This window comes from Mus caroli, chromosome 18 (genome assembly GCF_900094665.2).
Source record: "Mus caroli chromosome 18, CAROLI_EIJ_v1.1, whole genome shotgun sequence".
Classification (NCBI taxonomy): Eukaryota; Metazoa; Chordata; class Mammalia; order Rodentia; family Muridae; genus Mus; species Mus caroli.
In genome coordinates this window covers 37,013,361-37,021,851 of record NC_034587.1, presented here as the reverse complement: position 1 = coordinate 37,021,851, position 8,491 = coordinate 37,013,361, and positions in this window count along the sequence as shown.

Sequence of the window (8,491 nt, the reverse complement as noted above, 5' to 3'; positions counted from 1 at the left end):
AGCTGATGGGCCCTTTTAGACATCCATTAATTTCACGAATGGCTTCATTCCCAATTTCTAAAGGAAACTGATAAGCCACTTCCTCGAGGCACTGCCCCACTTGAGACAGATCCTCACCTCTTTCCTGCTTATCTGTTCTCTTCCCACTGTACCCTCGCTCTAGCCTCCAGAAAGGCAGAGATTTCCTTTAGAACACTTCAAACCCCTTCACATAATGTTGGTCAGGTCCAAGAAAGTATAGTCCTTCCTGCATGCATTTAGTTTTCGGGAACATTAAGGCTCCTTCATTAGCTAAGGAGGACGGGGCATTATTAGATGGGGAAGCAGGGGCAATGGGTGTCTACCTCTCAAGTTCTCTCTGAAAACACAGAGTTCATCATCTGCTCTTTGAGAGTGGCATTCTCCTGATAAATCCAGCTAACTTTTCAGAAAAAGCAAGAATGATACTAAAGTTCAGAAAGGTTTCATTTGGGCTGCTTCTACTGAGGAAGTATGCTAATAGCTGTATACAAATCTTAAAAAAAAAATTGATACATCTGCAGATCGGTGACAGTTTTAACACAGATTTTCTTTTCAACCACTCTGTCTCTGTCTGACTAACACGTGCACACACACACACATACACACACTCAAACACCCCCCTCCCACACCCCACCTCACCCTCATAATAGTAGGCCATTCATGTGCAGCTGAGGAGAATTCTGTCACAAGTGTGTCTCACCAAACCAAGAGCTACCAAAACAACTTCCTAGACACAGGAAGAGCAGAAGGCTCATCACATGTATTTGTATTGTTACCATCTCAGGACCCATAGAGAGTTGAGTCACACAAGACCAGTGATCTGATGGGTAAATGCTTTTAATGAAAAAAATCAATACCATAATGACTACAAAGTAAAAACAAAGTACCCTAACATCTACAAAGGAAACACAACAAATACTGATGTGCCTGTTAATCATAAAGAACTTTATTTCCAGATACTCCAATATCCCTTGCTTAAAGAAATAGATACCAGCATTGCCAGGGGAGTTGACATCTTTCCCTGTATACTCAGGACCATCTACCTATCTGTCTATCTATCTATCTATCTATCTATCTATCTGTCTGTCTGTCTGTCTGTCTGTCTGTCTGTCTGTTTAATATATCTCTAATTTCAGAACATAAATTCTCAATCTTAATGTAAACCATATCAAATCCATTCTTGACAACTTATGCATCTACATCGCTGCAGACATGTATAATCATTCTATAGTATTAACATGTGTACTACTTCTAGTTTTAAAAAGTAGCATTGGATTTTAACCTTTTTTCTCATTAATCATCTGTCCACATTGCCATGTGAGATTATTCATTTAGCTGTGGCATTCTGGAGCACACTCTTTTCAGCAACATATCACAGTTTAGTGCTCCTATGCTCTCACTTGTGAACTTTTGAATCATTGCTGGGTTTTCTTTACTGAAAATAATGTTGCAAAGGACATTCCTTAGCATGCTGTTCTGTTGTACAAATTTGAAATGTTTTCACTAGGATGGAAGCCCAGACATCCAATGAAGGACCCAGAGCTTTGTGGACTCCAGTTTTGCATAACACACACACCAAAGTTTTATGCTAGACCTCACACTTGCTATTGGTCTCTGTGTTTTCTTCCTGGGCCGGTAGTTCATATTAGTAAACTGTTTACATCCTACCAATTAATGGTTGTAAGATGTTTGGTTGTTTACATTTACAGTTCTTGGGACAATAGTGAGAGAGACTTCTCTTCGATGCTTATTGGTCACTTGGATTCCTTCTTCAAAACTTCTTATGTTTTCTCCAATTGGCCCACATATCCATTTGCCTTGATTTCAGTACTTGCCCTGATATCCTAGATATTCTGATATTCACCCTTTTCTTTTTCATGAATACACTGTTTCTGGAAGTCTACTGTGCCTCAAAGATTAATTGAGAATGACAGATCCAGGGCTGTAGCTCAGTGATAGAATGTTCAGTTGGAGTTCACGTATACAGGCCTTGAGTTCAATCCCCAGTATGGACCACAAAGCACAGGGATGTTAAGAAGTGTACTGATCTGGAGAGTAGAGGTCTCAAGAGGACCCAAGGAGGCTGAGGGACAAGGTCAGAATTTAGAGGTCTGATGAGGAGTCCCAGGGATACAGAGCTGTCATGATCTCAGCGGTACAAAGTAATGAGCTAACTAGAATAGATTTTCTCAGAACTTGACTAGGATCTGAGCGTGCTCACTGCACTGAGCATTTTTAAGCCATGGTCTGACAATTGCTCAATCTGTGTAACTGAGTGTTGATCCCCTCTCCTCGGCATGTTCCCAGGTAGCTTTGTCTCTGAACAAGAGAAGGCCACTGTGACTCATTGGCCTGGAACAATGAGTACCAAGAAGGCTTTCTACCTGAATGCTGCTGCTGGGGAGTGAATGGCAGATTCCTGAGTGATTGTGCTTGATTCGTGATTGAAATCGTTAGACTGATTGTCAAAACATTTATTTTACAAAAGCAGTATTTCTACAAGTTTACAATAGTTGTTTTGCTTGGGGGTGGGTAATTCTACGTTAAATTGTATGATGACAATTCAATAATAATTAACTTTAATAATTAATTATTAACAGGCAGACTCCATGTACACAGCCTGTAAGTGAGGGAAGGGGGTGAGTTTGATTTCTTTCTCTTCCTAATGGAAGAAATGGAGATGCTCCCTTTAAGGACCCTTTTACCACTGTGGATGGCAAGCTTTTGGAGTAGCTCCTTCAGGGAGGTTATAAGTACAACACCATCAAAGGAAAACTCCAGAGTGACTGCTGTCTCCTGAATGTAGGAGAGCTCTTCCAAATGTAAGAGAGAGCAAACAGGGACACATAAAACAGGAGGCAAAGACTGGACACAGCTGTTCCAAAAGACTGGACACTCTTGCTTCTACAGCCTCAACAAACAGAGAAGAAGTGGAGCAAAGAGAAGGTATCCCTTCTGCCCTCCCCCATAGCCCTGCATCCTTCTCCATTTTCACCCTGCCAGTGGCATCATGGAAACCTATGCCAAATGAACCCTCTACCCTAAATGCTAAAGTGAGAGCAATAACCGGCTTTAAGGATGCTGGAACCTTAGGCCATACACAACCTGCCCTCCTGTTTTAAACTTAAGGGTGGGCTATAATCAATATCAATCTCTCCATGATCAAGAGCAGACAAACAACACAGAATCTATTACAACATTACAACAACATTACAACTCAAAGGTAGATAACTCTGAAATCAAGACCTGGGGAACAGGCTTGCACTAGAAGAACTACTATATTAAATCAGCAATAAAGTTTTGATAGCTCCTGTTCTGTGCTCATAACAAAATCCAATAAGACAAGCCTTTGAGATAGAAGAGAAGGATTAGATCTCAGTTTTATGCTGGGAAATAAAGAGAGCTAAGTAGATAGTGAAATATGAAGAAACCAATATTACTATAATTAAAACTTCATTGCAATCAGGAGCAAAAAGTATGGCTAGTATAGGAACTTCATTGGCAGCTTAAAGGAAGAGAGGGAGCCACTCCCCTGGATCAAAAGACAGATGGAAATAAGAAGCATGAAGAACCAAAATAAAAGGTGAATGTAATAGAAGCACATGTGCATGAGATGAATATCTGAATTTGCAGATCAAGGGTGTTTATCACAAAGCAAGCAAAATCGTTGAAAGGCAACCAGCACTGAGTCATAGCCCAGTTAAATATTTGTGTTTCCAAAGTACAGATGATTTCTTATGCAGTCAGGCAGAGAGGGTTGAGCTGTGAGGCAGAGAGAGAGAGAGAGTTACAGATAGAGAGAGCAGAGTTGGGTTGTCACAGCCTTCTGCATACCAAGGGTTAAGGATAGTAACATATAATACAACTTTCAAAATACTTGAAGATAAAATTAATTCGAATAGCAAAAATAACAAAATAAATCACAGACATACAAAGGTGGAAATCCCCAGAAGCAATTTAAAAGAAAAAAAATCTAAAGAGCATAAATAAGTTATTTTGCTTCTTAAAATTAAAGTTTAGAGTAGGTATGGTAACACATATGATTTTTACCCCAGCATTTAGAAGGCAGAGGAAGGCCAGCAGAATTCTTCAAGTTGCTGGCCAGCTAGAGCTTGACTCAAAAACAAGTACATGAATAAATGTTAAGATTATGATCTTTCTTTGCATAATCGTATATGTAATTATTTTGTATAAATTATTACAAAACAGGAATGACATTCTAATGACCCTTGGAAAAGAAAGTATATCATACAAAACAAACAAGCAAGCAAACAAATAAACAAACCCCAAAAGATTAAATCAGTCTACAAGTTCAAAAACACAAAGAATTAAAAAGGATCTTGGGGTGACTAGAGAAATCAGTGGGTTTCTGAATTGGTATGAGGGGGGTCTGACACAGACAGTTTTGTTTGTAATGTTGATAATCACACTTTTTGAACTTTAAGGATGTGGGAACAGAACTGAGGATGGGGGATGGGAGGCGACAGAGTCACATGAAGAATTCCAAGAAATCCGACTCTGGAGACCAGCATCAGACACAGATCTGAGTTTATTACCTAGCCTATAAGCTTATAATTGTGTTTGAGCCAATCCAAAACCCTAAATCCTCAGCCAATCATATCTCCCCACACTGTCATCCTGCCCCAATGAAAGCCCTGCTTAATGAGGTGAGTTGGGGGTCATCTTAGATCTAATGTTCGAGGCAGATCGGGACTCTTCCAAGTATCACGGGAGCCTATGGCACCTCACGCTCCATCCACCTTTTTCCTTCACAAGGTTGACCTCCATATCTTCCACATAAGGATGGGAAGATCCAAATGAAGATATGTGTTGTTATATGGAAAGTAAGTGTTGGGGCAAAGGGGCTTCCTCTCCACCCATCACTACCAGCCCATTGCCTGTTGTAATTAGGAGTAATAGGTCATATATAATAGTAATTTACAGGTATCCACGTCTCCATAAGATCATCTATAATATATCAATAGCTGAATCAAATACTTTCCACAGGAAATGCCAGTAAGCTCTTGCTTGGATCTATGGAAATTCTTTAATCTTAATAAACACAAATAGGTATTTAAAAAATGTCCCGATGGCTTTTCTGAATTGAGATAAAGTTAAAGCTTACAAATGCACTTGGCTCCGACTGATTCAATGAGTTTACATTCCTTCTGACACGTTTTTGGCACTGAGTTTTATTTATCCAGGATGCCTTTAGTAAATAAAATTACCCCATCAGTGTCAGAGGCTAGAATTGGATTAATGTGTTGAGAGTCAAGATAATTTAAGAAGTGGCAACAAATGGACAATCATTTAATTCATTTGAAATAATTCACCATAAATTAAAGGCTCAGCCTCCACATGCATGAGTCTATATCCATAGCTATTCTACTCAGTGTATTCACTACATAAAGAGTTCTCTATTCTGATTTTGTATATATATATATATTTCTGTCAATGAAAGAATCTCAGATTACTACATACTAAGATGATCATTTAGAATGTAAAATGTTTAACAAGCATTGGATGCATGTGCATTTTCTAAAACAGATGAGAGAAATAATACATATATGCATACATACATATATACACATATATAAACACATATACACATACACACATATATACACATACCATACAAATATACATGTGTGTGCACACACACATACATATACATACACACATATATACACGCACACACACATGAACACATACATACACATACACACATATACACAATATAGATACATATACACAATATAGATACATATACACAATATAGATACATATACACATACCATACACACATGCACACACACACATGCACACACACACATACATACACATGTGTGTGCACACAGACACACACACACATCTCTAAGGGATGAAAAAATGGAAAGGTCATGAATGGCATATCAGCACTGAGTTTATAACCTATGTGAGCATTTCCTGGTAAAGCATAGCAAAAATGGGCTAGAGGGTGTGACTAATCTATTGCCTATGAACTGTATATGTGTCCAACAATAGCTATGAAGTTTCCCCACTCAAGCTACTGAGTAATGACCCTTTACATTAACACTATGATTTTATGAATCACTATCATATTTGTTGTTATTTTTTACGGTGAGCCTTAACACGGTTTGACAAGGCTCTTGGGTGTCAACTGCTGAGCATTTCCTTTGATTTCTCTGAAAGGTGGTGAGGTAAAGAGAGGACGTAGATTATGAGAGCCAAACTGAGAACCTGCCACACAAGCGAAGCAAAGCTCTGCCGAACGACTGGGATTAGCATTTATTGAGTGTCTACTAGCTGACAGGCGTGCCAGGTACTGTTGCCATCCTCCCAGCTAATCCTCAGTCCCCGGTGGCTCCTAAGAGTCCCATTTTCCCATAAGGAAGCAAAGGTTCATAGAAAGTAACATAAGTCCCTGTAAACTGGCTGATTCTCTAACATTTTATTCCAGATTCACTCCACTGTAAATTCCAACTCGTTCATCATGCTTATGCCTAAACACAGAGGACACTGAAAATTACTCACAGATTTCATTTGTAAACTTTAAGCTCAATAGTGAGCAGTAACACAGTAACTCATATTTCAACCGTCTCTTTGAACTGAAATCTGTAGTGAAAAATGACAAAAGATTTTATTAACTTGACTTTAGCATCAATGTCACTGAAAGATCATGTTTTGCACAATCAAAGAAACTGTAGGTCTGAAGGACCTTAGACTCTATTTTAATCCTAGTGATCGCCTCATTTGTAGAAAGTAGTAACAGAAGAGATAGAGGAGGAAGAGAGGGGAGGAGGAGGAGGAAGAAGAAGACAAGACTTGAACTTCCTAAATACTGAGTGAGGGACTGAGTAAAGGACTGGTTGTGGAGTTGTTGTTTTTTGTTTTGTTTTGTTTTGTTTTGTTTTTGTATTTTGTATTTTGTATTTACTTTCTGAGACAGAGTTTCATTGTGTAGCCCTGGAGGTCCTGGAACTTACTCTGAAAACTAGACTGGCCTCAAACTCACAGAGATCTGCCGGTCTCTGCCTCCCAAGTGCTGAGATTAAAGATGTGGGCCACAATGGCCCAGATAGTTGTGAAGTTTTAACCTTCAGTGCTGGAAAAAAAATAAACTGGCCTGGCTCTAAGCCGTTACATTTGTGTAAGCTTGTTACAGCAATAGAAACAGAATAACAACAGCCAGAAGTGAAATGTTTACACAAGCATGTTTTCTTCAGAGCAATCCTCTTAAGAGAAATGATTCTTAAAGGATGCTCATGGCATGAATTTGTAGTTGCTAAACTTGTAACATGAATCAGGAACAGAAATCTCTTTCCTGACAGTGCAGTCACATGACAGGTTCCAGGTTAACCGTGGCTTGTTGTCCAATTATCTAGCTAGGAAATGCCTGGTTTTTAAACCTGGGCTCCCCTCTAACTTCAGACTCACATTTCTGATTTCCTGCTGGTTGGGCATCAGCCCCTGGATGTCCTACCACAATCCAGGCTTCATAAACAAAATCCAGGCTTACCATTATCTCTTATGGGCTGGTACCTTGGCCAGAGAACCTGCTTGCAAAGATCACATCCCAGTCCCCTGATCCTCATTATTTCTCTCTTGACTGACCCTGTATCATCAACCAAACCAAACTGTTAGACAAGCTTTCCAGGCTCATTTCATGTTTAAGAAATGACTAAGCATCTTCACTCAATTAACCTGCCAACTTGAAGTCCCAAGGCTCCTACCTCAATGCTAGTGATCCCTTCATGACTTTGAGCTTCAGTCTCCAATGAATGCCACAACTCTGGATATAGATTCTTTTAAGCCTGACCATCCCAATGATGTAACTGCATTGACTCTCCTGTGTAAAGTTCCCCATATCTTCCCTCCCATGTTTTCTTTTTCTATATGTCTTTGTCCTATGCTCTGATACTGCTTCCCTTAGAGAGGGGTTTGTTGACCTACCAGCAAACATTGTTTCTCTATATTTGCTTCATTGCTTCTGAAAGGACAATTTCTCTAGTACCTGAATGAGGAAAAATACAGTGTCTTTAAAATGTGCCTCTTGTCAAAGGAGGGTGGACAAAGAAATCTATTTTCTTTTGTCCTCATTATAAGTCAGACCAGCATTTGTTCCTATGACTAGAATATGTTGCAAAGGATTTTAAACAACTGGGTTATAAGAAGTGATACAGGGCCTAGTGCCTGGCTCTCCTCGCCTCCCCTTCCCTTTTCTCCTCTTCTCTTCCCCTCCTCTCCTCTCCTCTTCCCTCTCCAATCCCCTCCTTTTCCTTCCTTTTTCTCTGTCTTTCTTTCAGTATCTGTCTCTTCCTGTGTCTCTCTGTGTATTTCTGTCTCTCTCATCTCCTTTTATGTCTCTGTCAGTCTCTCTCTTTCAGTCTCTCTCTGTCTCTCTGTGTGTCTCCCTATGTCTCTCTGTGTATCTCTGTCTCCCTCTGTCTCTCTGTCTCTGTCTCTCTCT